The sequence below is a fragment of the Salmo salar genome, chromosome 18 (assembly GCF_965601325.2).
Source record: "Salmo salar chromosome 18, fSalSal1, whole genome shotgun sequence".
In the NCBI taxonomy this organism is placed as follows: domain Eukaryota; kingdom Metazoa; phylum Chordata; class Actinopteri; order Salmoniformes; family Salmonidae; genus Salmo; species Salmo salar.
This window is the reverse complement of record NC_138308.1, coordinates 86808644-86824241: the sequence shown is the minus strand read 5'-3', so window position 1 is coordinate 86824241 and position 15598 is coordinate 86808644. Positions and strand designations below refer to the sequence as shown.

At 41.4% G+C, this 15598-nt stretch overlaps 2 long non-coding RNA genes across 3 annotated transcripts; one reads left to right on the top strand and one right to left on the bottom strand.

Annotated features, from left to right (window-relative positions):
* Window positions 1-3402: 3402 nt before the first annotated feature.
* LOC106577927 (uncharacterized) lies at window positions 3403-11477 on the top strand. Of its 2 annotated transcripts, none has more exons than XR_001322235.3 (6): window positions 3403-3691; window positions 4283-4350; window positions 5754-5874; window positions 5955-6042; window positions 8169-8300; window positions 8395-11477. It is a non-coding gene; the product is annotated as an uncharacterized LOC106577927 (long non-coding RNA). The 2 variants fall into 2 exon arrangements; XR_001322236.3 differs by having other exon boundaries at window positions 4283-4373.
* LOC123728754 (uncharacterized) lies at window positions 3559-8504 on the bottom strand. The gene is made up of 2 exons (XR_006760514.2): window positions 8380-8504; window positions 3559-4897 (listed from the first exon to the last, which is right to left on the bottom strand). It is a non-coding gene; the product is annotated as an uncharacterized LOC123728754 (long non-coding RNA).
* Window positions 11478-15598: the final 4121 nt, after the last annotated feature.

Genomic DNA, 15598 nt, shown 5'->3' with positions numbered 1-15598 from the left:
AAAAGGCCATGGTGGCAAAGTAAATACAATATAGCAAGTAAAACACTGGAATGGTAGATTTGTAGTAGAAGAAAGTGCAAAGTAGAAATAGAAATAATGGGGTGCAAAGGTGCAAAATAAATAAAATAAATACAGTAGGGGAAGCGGGAGTTGTTTGGGCTAAATTATAGATGGGCTATGTACAGGTGCAGTGGTATGTGAGCTGCTCTGACAGCTGGTGCTTAAAGCTAGTGAGGGAGATAAGTGTTTCCAGTTTCAGAGATTTTTGTAGTTGGTTCCAGTCATTGGCAGCAGAGAACTGGAAGGAGAGACCAAAGGAGGAATTGGCTTTGGGGGTGACCAGAGAGATATACCTGCTGGAGCGCGTGCTACAGGTGGGTGCTGCTATTGTGACCAGTGAGCGGAGATAAGGGGGGACTTTACCTAGCAGGGTTTTGTAGATGACCTGGAGATACACTAAGTTGACTGCCTTTAAACAGCTTGGAAAATTCCAGAAATTGATGTCATGGCTTTAGAAGTTTCTGATAGGCTAATTGACATACTTTGAGTCAATTGGAGGTGTACCTGTGGATGTATTTCAAGGCCTACCTTCAAACTCAGTGCCTCTTTGCTTGACATCATAGGAAAATCAAAAGAAATCAGCCAAGACATCACAAATAAAATTATAGACCTCCACAAGTCTGGTTCATCCTTGGGAGCAATTTCCAAACGCATGAAGGTACCACGTTCATCTGTACAAACAATAGTACGCAAGTATAAACACCATGGGTGCACGCAGCCATCATACTGCTCAGGAAGGAGATGCGTTCTGTCTCCTAGAGATGAACATGCTGTGGTGTGAAAAGGGCAAATCAATCCCAGAACAACAGCAAAGGACCTTGTGAAGATGCTGGAGGAAACAGGTACAAAAGTATCTATATCCACAGTAAAACGAGTCCTATATCGACATAACCTGAAAGGCCGCTCAGCAAGGAAGAAGCCACTGCTCCAAAACCGCCATTAAAAAGCCAGACTACGGTTTGCAACTGCACATGGGGACGAAGATTGTATTTTTTGGGAGAAATGTCCTCTGGTCTGATGAAACAAAAATGGGGGAGGCAGCATCATGTTGTGGGGGTGCTTTGCTACAGGAGGGACTGGTGCACTTCACAAAATAGATGGCATCATGATGTAGGAAAAGTATGTGGATATATTGAAGTAACATCTCAAGACATCAGTCAGGAAGTTAAAGCTTGGTCGCACATGGGTCTTCCAAATGGACATTGACCCCAAGCATTCTTCCAAAGTTGTGGCAAAATGGCTTAAGGACAACAAAGTGAAGGTATTGGAGTGGCCATCACAAGCCCTGACCTCAAGCCCATGGAAAATTTGTGGGCAGAACTGAAAAGGCATGTGTGAGCAAGGAGGCCTACAAACCTGACTCAGTTACACCAGCTTTGTCAGGAGGAATGGGCTAAATTCACCCAACTTATTGTGGGAAGCTTGTGGAACGCTAATTGAGTATATGTACACTTCTTCCCCACTGGGAATGTGATGAAAGAAATAAAAGCTGAAATTAATAATTCTCTCTGCTAGTTGAATCAATTGGCAAAAAAAATCTAAAAACCTGTTTTTGCTTTGTCATTATGGGGTATTGTGTTTAGATTGATGAGGGATTTAAAAACAAATCCATTTTAGAATAAGGCTGTAACGTAATAAAATGTGGAAAAAGTAAACATTTCACATTTCACATTCTTAAAATAAAGTGGTGATCCTAACTGACCTAAGACAATGAATTTTTACTAGCATTAAATCTCAGGAATTGTGAATAACTGAGTTTAAATGTATTTGACTAAGGTGTCTGACTTCAACTGTACTTTCCGAATGCACTGTAGTGCACTACTTTTGTAATTAAGGACATTCGGGATACATATAATGCATAACACAGTAAATCGCTTATAACTTTCTCATGATATAACATTTAAAGTATTCTAATACAAAAATCCATCACTTCAATCAAGAGATATCACTTTTTTGCATGGGTTGCATCTCAATCCACAGGTGGCCGAGCTACAGTGGTATTTGTCAGATCATGAGACAGATCGAAAATCGGTATTCTCACGGAAACGTCTGTAGCGTCTGAACGGTTATGAATCTATGGAAAGGGGAGACTCCCACGAACACTATGGTATTCTCCGTTTTGCTCTACGACCCCCACAAGTGTCACGGGACTCGTTTGAAGTCGGTAACACTGATGTGCCAACTTCTGTCTGTAGTGTACGAACCGTTTGAGCTACAAACTAATATGACCCCACTAATGAAAGGGGAGACTGTCCTGAACACAAGTGTCAATTGACTCGTCTGAAGGTAATTCATACAAACAAATGGATGTATGGAGGTAGTTTTGTGTCCCAAAAAGTATGTAGACACCAGCTCATCGAACATCTCATTCCAGAAGTTGGTCCCCCCTTTTCCTGCTATAACAGCCTCTACTCTTCTTTAAAGGCTTTCAACTAGATGCTGGAGCATTGCTGTGGGGATTTGCTTCCATTCAGCCACAAGAGCAATAGTGAGGTCTGGCACTGATGTTGGGTGATTAGGCATGTCTCACAGTCGTGTTCCAAATCATCCCAAAGGTGTTCGATAGAGTTGAGGTCAGAGCTCTGAGCAGGCCAGTCAAGTTTATCTACACCAATCTCGACAAACCCTTTCTGTATGGACCTCGCTTTGTGCACAGGGGCATTGTCATGCTGAAACAGAAAAGGGCCTTCCCTAAACTGTTGCCACAAAGTCATAAGCACAGAATCGTCTTGAATGTCATTGTATGCTCTAGCATTAAGATTTCATTTCACTGGAACTAAGGGGCCTAGCCCGAACCATGAAAAACAGCCCCAGACCATTATTCCTCCTCCACCAAACTTTACAGTTGGCACTATGCATTGGGGCAGGTAGCGTTCTCCTGACATCTGCCAAACCCAGATTCGTCCGTCGGACTGCCAGATGGTGAAGCGTGATTAATCACTTCAGAGAACGCGTTTCCACTGCTCCAGAGTCCAATGGATCTAAGGATAGTGTGCGGCTGCTCGTCCATGGAAACCCATTTCATGAAGCACAGACGAAATGGACATCGTTTTCATCAAGCCAGGTTCTTTCTATGGTGCTACCCGTTCCAGGGTTAAGACCGTAACCATGACTTGAAAATGAGCCGGCTCTGAGATCACAAAACCAAAGGTATTTTGGTGTACTAAAAGCGTGAATGTGTTTTTGCAGAGTATACAACCATGGGGACTATTTTGCTAAACGGCCCTAAACCGTTTCCCATGCATTGTCAATGTGGTTCGTAAACCAACCTGAGTGTAATATAATTCTGACCACATGTTGACTCAGTGGCGCTTCTCCATGCAGGGCGTGGGAGGGGGGAGGGACGCACACTCTGTAAACCGGAATAGGTGCATCACCGGCCACTGAGCTAGCAAGCTAAAGTTAGCTAGTTAGTCACAGAAATGTACGTTCAGCCTGTTAATTATTCCAGTCCAATTTGACTTATCTTCCGAAGTCAGCATGGCTTAACATGGTTAATTTTGTTTTTTGACCTCGACATTGTTGCTGGATAGATACTTACATAGCTAATGCTAACCACGGTAACGGCGCTAGCTAACCTCATATTTGGATGCCGCCCTCACTCTAGTTCCCGAGAGAGAACAGCATACTGGTCAGTAAACTTTGCGTTCAAACTTTGCAATGTTGTGTTACATGCAATCATACATGCTAGATAGATATTTCCTTTAAAAGTATGTTGTCATTCACTGATGGTTTATTTTGAGCTAGCTAAGCTATCACTAGCTAGCTAGGTGGATAATAATTTGTTGTGGGCCACAGTACCGTTACAGTATTACTGAATGACAACAATATAGCCTTGTCACTACTAGTTGGTTGATATGGGGTGCAGTAGATTACAGTACAACATTACTAAATGATAACAATGTAGCCTTGTGACCAGCTAGTAGTAGTTTGATGGGGTAGGGTACAGTATACAGCAACAATAGCCTTCCTACTGTTTTGTTATTCGTTGGGTCCATTGACAAAATTGTGTTATTTTTGATTTGGTCAAATAAGATAATGGTAGTGTGAACAATCACTAGATATAAGTGTGTGGTTTGGTGGCAGATTTTCTAAAGAAAATAGACATATACAGTATATCATCAACAATTGTCAATCAGATGAGATACACAGCTAACCCATATGGAATTTCATTCATTCAGAAATGTGGACACTAATTATTGCTAATATTCCATTTCTCTAGGCTCCATTCCCAAACCTGAAGCCCCCTGTCCCCAGCAGGAAAGACCAGGAGAAAAGTGTTGGCTTAAGGTACAACTTCCTATTGAGGAAATGTAAGGCAACTAAATGTCATATTTAGAGTTACTGACATGAATAGAAGCATATACAAGCAATCTATCAAATGTCTTTTATAAAGCCCTTTTACATCAGCAGTTGTCAAAGTGCTTATACAGGTACCTGGCCTAAAACCCCAAAGAGCAAGCAATGCAGACGTAGAAGCACTGTGGCTAGGAAAAACGTCCTAAAAGGCAGAAACCTAGAGAGGAACCAGGCTCTGAGGGGTGGCCAGTCCTCTTCTGGCTTTGCTGATGGATATTATAAAAGAGTACAGCCATTTAGCCAGATTATTCTTCAAGATGTTCAAACATTCATAGATGACCAGCAGGATCCAATCATAATAATCACAGTGGTTGTAGAGGGTGCAATAGTTCAGCACCTCAGGAGTAAATGCCAGTTGGCTCTTCATAGCTGAGCATTTAGAGGTTGAGACAGTAGGTCCGGTAGAGACAGGTTCAAACAGCGGGCCTGGGACAAGGTAGTACCTCTGGTGAGCCTTGAGCAGGTCAGGGTTCCATAGCTGCAGACAGAAACAGCAGAGACTAGATCAGCAGCATGACTAGGTGGACTGGAGACGGGGACAGCCAGGAGTCGTCAGGCCAGGTAGTCCTGAGGCATGGTCCTAGAGCTCATGTCCTGCATCCTTTATTAAACTTGAGTGTAGACTAAGCCATAGAGGTTTGTATCTTCACATGATTTAGCCTACTTGTCAATCCAGATCTGAATATTTGATATCCTTTTTACTGTACACTGTTAGTCATTTTTCCCAAAGCTAATCACTGAATGGCCTACTACAAGGATGTGGTCAGGTTGACACTTCTAAGTCATAATAACACAGAACACACACATATCAGATTGCAAGGGCAAGTACAATGAGCAGTTGGGAAAATGAAGTCTGCTGTGTGGGTTGCCAAACACACACAAACGTAATTCATTTGTTGTATTGTATTTATTATGTATCCCCATTAGCTAGTGCCAAGACAGCAGTTACTCTTCTCCAGGTCCAGCGAAATTAAGGCAGTTATACAATTTTAAAAACATTACAATACATTCACAACACATTAAGTGCGTGTCCTCAGGCCACTACTCTACTACCACAAATCTAAAACACAAAATATTGTGTACGTGTGTGTACAGTGCATATGTTATCGTGTGTGTATATACATGTCTCTTCACAGTCCCCACTGTTCCACAAGGTGTATTTTTGTCTGGTTTTTAAATCTAGTTTTACTGCTTGCATGAGTTACTTGATGTGGAATATAGTTCCATGTAGTCATGGCTGTATGTACTACTGTGCGCCTCCCATAGTTTGTTCTGTTTAGGTTAGTGTGTAGTCAAGGCTTTGTCATTAAAATTATATTGTGCCTATTTTTCAGATCTGCCAACCTGCTCGGTGGGTGACAGGTAACCATCTTTCCTCCAAGCTGTTCCAGGCATGGAGTGACATGCTGGAACTTCCAGAGGCTTGTAGACCTGAAGCAGTGTGATGTGGTCCAGGTATTTATCAAACACACACACTCACTCTGTTTTGTTGTATAATTATTTTAACGGTTGAAAATTGTTCCTCTCTCTTTTAGATCTGACACCCCTATTAGCTCAACCAGTCTTAACAGCTGCAGTCGTCTGCCCCTGCACCTGCTACACGGGCCACGAAAGGTGATACAGGTAATTATCACATACATGTATACACACATGCACACTCTCCCTCACTTGGGGCTCCATTTAATCACATCCGCTTCAGCCAACATCTGCATAGCGGTTGTTTTGGCGGTGTCTGAGGTATAACTGTAGAACAAGCTGTCATATCCACAAGCGTCTCCTGGCATTATACCTAACGTGGACATTGCCATTGGCTGTACAGAGTCGCATTAACAGAAATCTCATGCAGCCCTGTTTACAAGTTAGAACACTGGAATTAGAGATGTAATCTACACCTCGATTTGGCTGATAGAAATCCTCTTTATTTAGTTGAATGATTTTGAATTTGAGCATCATTATTTCTATGTAACTTACACTTTCTCGTTCTGAACTTATAACGTGAATAGGACGGTGAAGGGCTGCTGCTCACCGATTTGACAGATCCAACGCAGTTACACCTCGGACTAGAGGTCAACCGATTTAATAAGGGCCGATTTCAAGTTTTCATAACAATCGGTAATCGTCACTTTTGGACGCAGATTATGGCCGATTACATTGCACTCCACGAGGAGACTGCGTGGAGGCTGACCACCTGTTACGCGAGTGTAGCAAGGAGCCATGGTAAATTGCTAGCTAGCATTAAACTTATCTTATAAAAAACAAATCAATCTTAACATAATCACTAGTTAACTACACATGGTTGATGATATTACTAGTTTAACTAGCTCGTCCTGCGTTGCAAATAATCAATGCGGTGCCTGTTCATTTATCATCGAATCACAGCCTAATTCGCCAAACGGGTGATGATTTAACAAGCGCATTTGCAAAAAAAGCACTGTCGTTGCACCATTGTACCTAACCATAAACATGAATGCCTTTCTTAAAATCACTACACAATTAAAAAAAAAATTTACCTGCATATTTAGTTAAAAGAAATTCATGGTAGCAGGCAATATTAACTAGGGAAATTGTGTCACTTCTCTTGCCTTCTGTGCAACAGAGTCGGGGTCTATGCAGCAGTTTGGGCCACCTGGCTCGTTGCGAACTGTGTGAAGACCATTTCTTCCTAACAAAGATCGTAATTAATTTGCCAAAATGTTACATAATTATGACATAACATTGAAGGTTGTGCAATGTAACAGCAATATTTAGACTTATGGATGCCACCCGTTCGTTAAAATACAGAACGGTTCCGTATTTCACTGAAAGAATAAACGTTTTGTTTTCGAAATGATAGTTTCCAGATTTGACCATATTAATGACCTAAGGCTCGTATTTCTGTGTGTTTATTATATTATAATTAAGTCTATGATTTGATATTTGATAGAGCAGTCTGACTGAGCGGTGGTAGGCAGCAGCAGGCTCGTAAGCATTAATTCAAACAGCACTTTCCTGCATTTGCCAGCAGCTCTTCGCAATGCTTGAAGCACAGCGCTGTTTATGACTTCAAGCCTATCAACTCCCGAGATTAGGCTGGCAATACTATAGTGCCTATAAGAATATCCAATAGTCAAAGGTATATGAAATACAAATGCTATAGAGAGAAATAGTCCTATAATAATTACAACCTAAAACTTCTTAACTGGGAATATTGAAGACTTATGTTAAAAGGAACCACCAGCTTTCATATGTTCTCATATTCTGAGCAAGGAACTTAAATGTTAGCTTTTTTACATGGCACATATTGCACTTTTACTTTCTTCTCCAACACTGTGTTTTTGCATTATTTAAACCAAATTGAACATGTTTCATTATTTATTTGAGACTAAATTGAGTTTTGTTTATGTATTATATTAAGTTAAAATAAAAGGGTTCATTCAGTATTGTTGTAATTGTCATTATTACATATATATATATATATATATATATATATATATATATATATATATATATATATATATATATATATATATATATATTAATTAATTAATCAATTAATCGGTATCGGCTTTTTTTGGTCCTCCAATAATTGGTATCGGCGTTGAAAAAATCATAATCGGTCGACCTCTACCTCAGACACCGCCAAAACATCAGCTATGCGGGTGTCAGCTATTACCGCTTAACACTTGATCTGATTGAATCCAGGCCTTACACTAATTCAGTCTGTTTAGTTGTATGATTATTGTCAGTTAAGAAAATTGTGCCTCTTTTAGATCTGCCACCCCCAGCAGTTCAGCTGCAGTCACGGAATTCCCCTGCTGTGGTATTTTATTTACCGGCTGCACCAGTTCCCACTACACTGGCTGTGAAGGGAGAAACTTTCGAGTATTCCCAGATGGATACAGGTAATTCAGAATTGTATTGCATATGCTCACTCACACCAACAGATGTACACACAGACCTGTTGTTGATAAGTATACTTACTGTCACTTTGTGCAGCTCTCTTTCAGATCTGCCATGTTCTCCACCACTGCCTGACAGGCCCAGTGTCTTCTGGGTGAGGCTATCAAGACTGACAAAGCAGAGATGGGTGGCTGACAAGGAAAAATAAAATGAAACATGCGCACACACTATCCACAATGTACAGTGGGGGGGGAAAGTATTTGATCCCCTGCTGGTTTTGTACGTTTGCCCACTGACAAAGAAAGGATCAGTCTATAATTTTAATGGTGGGTTTATTTGAACAGTGAGAGTCAGAATAACAACAAAAAAATAGAGAAAAACTAATGTAAAAAATGTTAGAAATTGATTTGCATTTTAATGAGGGAAATAAGTATTTGACCCCCTCTCAATCAGAAAGATTTCTGGCTCCCAGGTGTCTTTTATACAGGTAAAGAGCTGAGATTAGAGCACACTCTTAAAACCTGTTTGGGATAGGGGGCAGTATTTTCACGGCCGGATAAAAAACGTACCCGATTTAATCTGGTTACTACTCCTGCCCAGAAACTAGAATATGCATATAATTAGTAGATTTGGATAGAAAACACTCAAAAGTAACGTGAGATTTTCTAAGGCTTCCATTGGCTCTCAGAAGGCGCCAGAAAGTGGAATGACGTCTATGGGCGAAAAAAAACAGGAGTTTTTGTGAGTGGTCAGGCAGGGAACAGTGACACTGGAGTGCGTGTGCACGAGACGACTCCATGTTTTTCTTTCAGTCTATGAATGAATATAACGTCGCCCGGTTGGAATATTGTCGCTATTTTACGAGAAAAATAGCATAAAAATTGATTTTAAACAGCGTTTGACATGCTTCGAAGTACGGTAATGGAATATTTTGAAAATTTTTGTCACAAATTGCGCCCGCGCGTCACCCTTCGGAAAGTTACCTGAACGCACGAACAAAACGGAGCTATTTGGATATAACTATGGATTATTTCGAACCAAAACAACATTTGTTGTAGAAGTCCTGGGAGTGCATTCTGACGAAGAACAGCAAAGGTAATACAATTTTTCTTATAGTAAATCTGAGTTTGGTGGGTGGCAAATTAGCTAGCCTGTGATGGCCGAGCTATCTACTCAGAATATTGCAAAATGTGCTTTCGCCGAAAAGCTATTTTAAAATCTGACACTGCGATTGCATAAAGGAGGTCTGTATCTATAATTCTTAAAATAATTATGTTTTTTGTAAACGTTTATCGTGAGTAATTTAGTAAATTCACCGGAAGTTTGCGGTGGGTATGCTAGTTCTGAACATCTCATGCTAATGTAAAAAGCTGTTTTTTGATATAAATATGAACTTGATTGAACAAAACATGCATGTATTGTATAACATAATGTCCTAGGAGTGTCATCTGATGAAGATCATCAGAGGTTAGTGCTGCATTTAGCTGTGGTTTTGGTTTTTGTGACATATATGCTTGCTTTGAAAATGGCTGTGTGATTTATTTTTGCCAGGGTACTCTCCTGACATAATCTAATGTTTTGCTTTCGCTGTAAAGGCTTTTTGAAATCGGACAGTGTGGTTAGATTAACAAGAGTCTTGTCTTTAAAATGGTGTAAAATAGTCATATGTTTGAGAAATTGAAGTTATAGCATTTTTAAGGTATTTGTATTTCGCGCCACGCTCTACCATTGGATATTGGTGAGGCGTTCCACTAGCGGAACGTCTGTCCCTAACAGGTTAAAGGGAGTGCTCCTAACCGCAGCTTGTTACCTGTAAAAAAGACACCTGTCCACAGAAGCAATCAATCAATCAGATTCCAAACTCTCCACCATGGCCAAGACCAAAGAGCTCTCCAAGGATGTCAGGGACAAGATTGTAGACCTACACAAGGCTGGAATGGGCTACAAGACCATCGCCAAGCAGCTTGGTGAGAAGGTGACAACATTTGGTGCGATTATTCGCAAATGGAAGAAACACAAAAGAACTGTCTATCCCTTGGCCTGGGGCTCCATGCAAGCTCTCACCTCGTGGAGTTGCAATGATCATGAGAACGGTGAGGAATCAGCCCAGAACTACACGGGAGGATCTTGTCAATGATCTCAAGGCAGCTGGGACCATAGTCACCAAGAAAACAATTGGTAACACACTACACCGTGAAGGACTGAAATCCTGCAGCGCCCGCAAGGTCCCCCTGCTCAAGAATACATATAGAGGCCCGTCTGAAGTCTGCCAATGAACATCTGAATGATTCCGAGGACAACTGGGTGAAAGTGTTGTGGTCAGATGAGACCAAAATGGAGCTCTTTGACATCAACTCAACTCGCCATGTTTGAAGGAGGAGGAATGCTGCCTATGACCCCAAGAACACCATCTCCACCGTCAATCATGGAGGTGGAAACATTATGCTTTGGGGGTGTTTTTCTGCTAAGGGGACAGAACAACTTCACCGCATCAAAGGGACGATGGACAGGGCCATGTACCGTCAAATCTTGGGTGAGAACCTCCTTCCCTCAGCCAGGGCATTGAAAATGGGTCATGGATGGGTATTCCAGCATGACAATGACCCAAAACACACGGCCAAGGCAACAAAGGAGTGGCTCAAGAAGAAGCACATTAAGGTCCTGGAGTGGCCTAGCCAGTTTCCAGACCTTAATCCCATAGAATATCTGTGGAGGGAGCTGAAGGTTTGAGTTGCCAAACGTCAGCCTCAACCTTAATGACTTGGAGAAGATCTGCAAAGAGGAGTGGGACAAAATCCCTCCTGAGATGTGTGCAAACCTGGTGGCCAACTACAAGAAATGTCTGACCTCTGTGATTGCCAACACGGGTTTTGCCACCAAGTACTAAGTCATGTTTTGCAGAGGGGTCAAATACTTATTTCCCTCATTAAAATGCAAATCATTTTATAACATTTTTCACATGTGTTTTTCTGGATTATTTTCTGGTTATTCTGTCTCTCAATGTTCAAATAAACCTACTATTAAAATTATAGACTGATCATTTCTTTTTAAGTGGGCAAACGTACAAAATCAGCAGGGGATCAAATACTTTTTTCCCCCTACTGTAAATCAGTTGTAATAACTTGTTTATTTTATTTGAGGAAAATATCTGCAATAAAGTACGTTCACACTTAAAACAATGTCTTTGGTTTATTGGATATTTCTCCGACTACAATGTGTGACCAGAAGGAAGTCGGCAGACCTGCAACCCTTGGACTGTGTCCAGGTTTTGTCATCTGGAGCTGAAAAATAGAGATGGATTGGATGCATTTTAAAGGTTTATCATTAATAACTGACACAATTCTATAATGAATACATATTAGAATAATAATACATAAGTGACCAATAGTTACTGTATTGTGATTGTTAAGTGTTTTATTTACTCAACAAGTAGTGCCCCAAGGAGGGATCCAACCTTGTGTCAAAAGCGGCAGAAAAGGTCAAATAAGGTCACAAATTTCCATTACGGCTATACACAACTGGCGCACGACAGGGATTCTTTAGCTAAATAGCCCAGTACTGTAGCCTACTCCCGACCATCACGTTGTACAGCGCCATATTTTCCGTTCCGTCCTGACGGAAACCCAGAGTTTTTCTTGGACTAGAAACGCCATATCAAATTAAGAAACATTTCTCAAAATCAGTCCCATATACCATGTTCTTACAAAATGTTTTCAATTCTCTAGTACAGCCACTATTGAAGGCTATCAAATGCTTCTCAAAGATGTCCTCTGGTGGTCAAACTAGCTAGCTAGCATTAATGGCTGACACTTAAATAATGTGCCATGGAATTCTCTGTCACCATGCAAGCTGTGCTGCAGTATGCTACAACTTTTAAACCACTGTACCAAGAAATGATCTAACAAGTGTTACCAGAAGTTGCTTACTGGCATGATAGTGTTGGAATGTAGATTCTTCTTCCTTGTTCAACTGTAATTACTGTAACTGCCAGAGACTGAATGTACATCCCAAGTGGCACACTATTTATTATTTTATCTTTATTTAACTATGCAAGTCAGTTAAGAACAAATTCTTATTTTCAATGACAGCCTAGGAACAGTGGGTTAACTGCCTTTTTCAGGGGAACAACAGATTTTTACCTTGTCAGCTCAGGGATTCAATCTTGCAACCTTCCGGTTACTAGTCCAACACTCTAACCACAAGGCTACCTGCCGCCCCTATAGGTAGCGGCTATCTGCCGCCCCTATAAGTAGTGGACTATATAGGGAATAGGGTGCCATTTGGGATGCCACCCGACAGAAAATCAAAAGAGAAACGTATGCATATCAGTTGAGGAGCTCACAGAAGCCTCAACACTAAGACGAGCAGCAACCATTTTTGTAAGACATTTTCTATTATTCTATAAAATATTATACATTGAAAGTACATGCACTTATCAGAATGTAAATGTACGGAATAGTGAACACTGTCACTTACAGGTAATGTAAGCCTACTATATTGATAGAAAAATCACTCAGAAAAACTGCTTACTGTTTAGGATAACTTTTGTATAGAGACTTAACATGAATCAAGTTGTATTATTGATTAGTATTTAAATGTATATTTTAGATGAATAATTGTTTTATTTATTTAGAATTTGATTAATATTTTTCTCCCATGTATTAGGGAATACCAATACAACCATGGAACTTTGGGTGTTACTCTTAATATTTTCAGGTTAGTATCTATCTCCTGTTTAGTTATTGTTGTAAAAATATATTCAATGTGAAGCTTAAGCAGAAATGTGACTCACCACCCAAATTTGGTCCTATGCAGCAAATTTGAACTTGTATTTTTTTTTTACATTGGATAAAAGTAGAGACTCAGAGCTATACAACGTTATATCATACACTGCACAGTTGATGAGCAATGGGAAAGTAATCCTGCTTTGAATGTTGATAAACTTGTAACCCCACATTTAAGAAAATGGTCTGTGAATGTTTTGGTACGGTACGCCTACTGGAGAGCTCTTCTTTATCTACACCCATTCAGCATTGTTCACACACTCTTAAGCCTTATCCCCACACATCTCTTTAAGTATTCACAGTGTAGTAAACTATGCAAGAAAGATAGCTAACAGTAACTTGCAATGAAAAATGACTTTCTGACCAAGTTAGAAACGTATAAAATCTGATAATGTAATTAGACTATTAGCCGTATACATGGATGAACAATGCTTCTTCCTCTATGTCATGGTTGCCCTTAGTTAGAAAATGTGATCAGAAGACAAGTTTTATACAACAGCCTTATGTGTTCCTTTTTGGACTCTCAGCATTTGGCAATCATCTCTCTGCTTCCACTGATTTCATAAATTCGGTCAACTTCTTCCGTGACAACGACACAGTTTCTTCCCCACCACTGTCATCAGAAGACTATAATGTCTGGTTCAATGAAAATGTTTTGACGTAAGTCAGGGATTTCCTCATTGTCTGATTAATTTCCAGTATCAGAGAGAGTCAGCATAGCATGATCGTCCTCCAGAAAGTAGTCCAGCAAACACTTGTTCAGTTCTTCATTATATCTTTGTTTTTTTTAAGTAGCCGTAGAAATGATTATCCACACATACTGAACAGCTCATGTAATAGATAAGACCGTGCTACATGGCAGACCAATCGAAACTCATCTCTCAGCATGTCCAGCCCATCCATTATCTCAGCCAATCATTGCTAGTGGGAATGTGTCTGTATTTTACTAGGCTGGTAATTTACATTTTTTATTCGTATTTAAAGATGGCATATACGTTAATTATTAAGGCACATGAAAGAACACGTTCCAGAAGGCATTTCTCCCAAAAAATGCATTATGATAAAATTTAAATAAAAAAAACATTCAAATGCCTCTCCTGTGAGGTAGTGACATGGGACATAAGCCCAGCTTCTTGAAACAAGTCACAAAAGGAATGGTTATATGGAATTTCAGGCAAATGCCAGATGGGCTGGTCCATCTTCAAGCCAATGGGCCTATATAAATTGTTTTTCGTTTTTTTCCCAGGATGTGGTGATCTTGAGGGAAAAACATGGGCTGACGTTTTGGAAATGCAAATTTCTGGTGCCTAGGGTTAAGGTATTGTTATACTTACTAAAAATTGTAATATTTTGTATTTTTTCCAGGAATAGGCAGCCTTTGCTCTGCAACAAGCATAACCTTAGATCCTAATATGACCACAACAACCGAGGCTCCTACTACGACAACCGAGGCTCCTACTACGACAACCTCCTCTCCTACCATGACGACCGCAGTTCCTACTACGACAACCGCGGCACCTACTACGACAACCGCGGCACCTACTACGACAACCGAGGCTCCTACCACGACAACCGAGGCTCCTACCACGACAACCGAGGCTCCGGCCACGACGACCGAGGCTCCTACCACGACGACCGAGGCTCCTACCACGACGACCGAGGCTCCTACCACGACGACCGAGGCTCCTACCACAACGACCGAGGCTCCTACCACGACGACCGAGGCTCCTACTACGACTACGACAACCTCAACTCCTACTACGACAACCTCATCTTCTACTACGACAACCTCATTTCCTACCACGACAACCTCATCTCCTTCCACGACAACCGAGGCCCATACCACGACTACCGAGGCTCCTACCACGACTACCGAGGCTCCTACCACGACTACCGAGGCTCCTACCACGACTACCGAGGCTCCTACCACGACAACCTCATCTCCTACTACGACAACCTCATCTCCTACTACGACAACCTCATCTCCTACTACGACAACCTCATCTCCTACCACGACTACCGAGGCTCCTACCACGACTACCGAGGCTCCTACTACGACAACCGAGGCTCCTACTACGACTACGACAACCGAGGCTCCTACTACGACAACCTCATCTCCTACCACGACTACCGAGGCTCCTACTACGACTACGACAACCTCATCTCCTACTACGACAACCTCATCTCCTACTACGACAACCTCATCTCCTACCACGACAACCGAGGCTCCTACTACGACTACGACAACCTCAACTCCTACTACGACAACCTCATCCTCTACTACGACAACCTCATCTCCTACCACGACAAACGAGGCTTCTACCACGACTACCGAGGCTCCTACCACGACAACCGAGACTCCTACCACGACAACCGAGGCTCCTACCACGACAACCGAGGCTCCTACCACGACTACCGAGGCTCCTACCACGACAACCGAGGCTCCTACCACGACAACCGAGGCTCCTACTACGACTACTACCACGACTACGACAACCGAGGCTCCTACTACGACA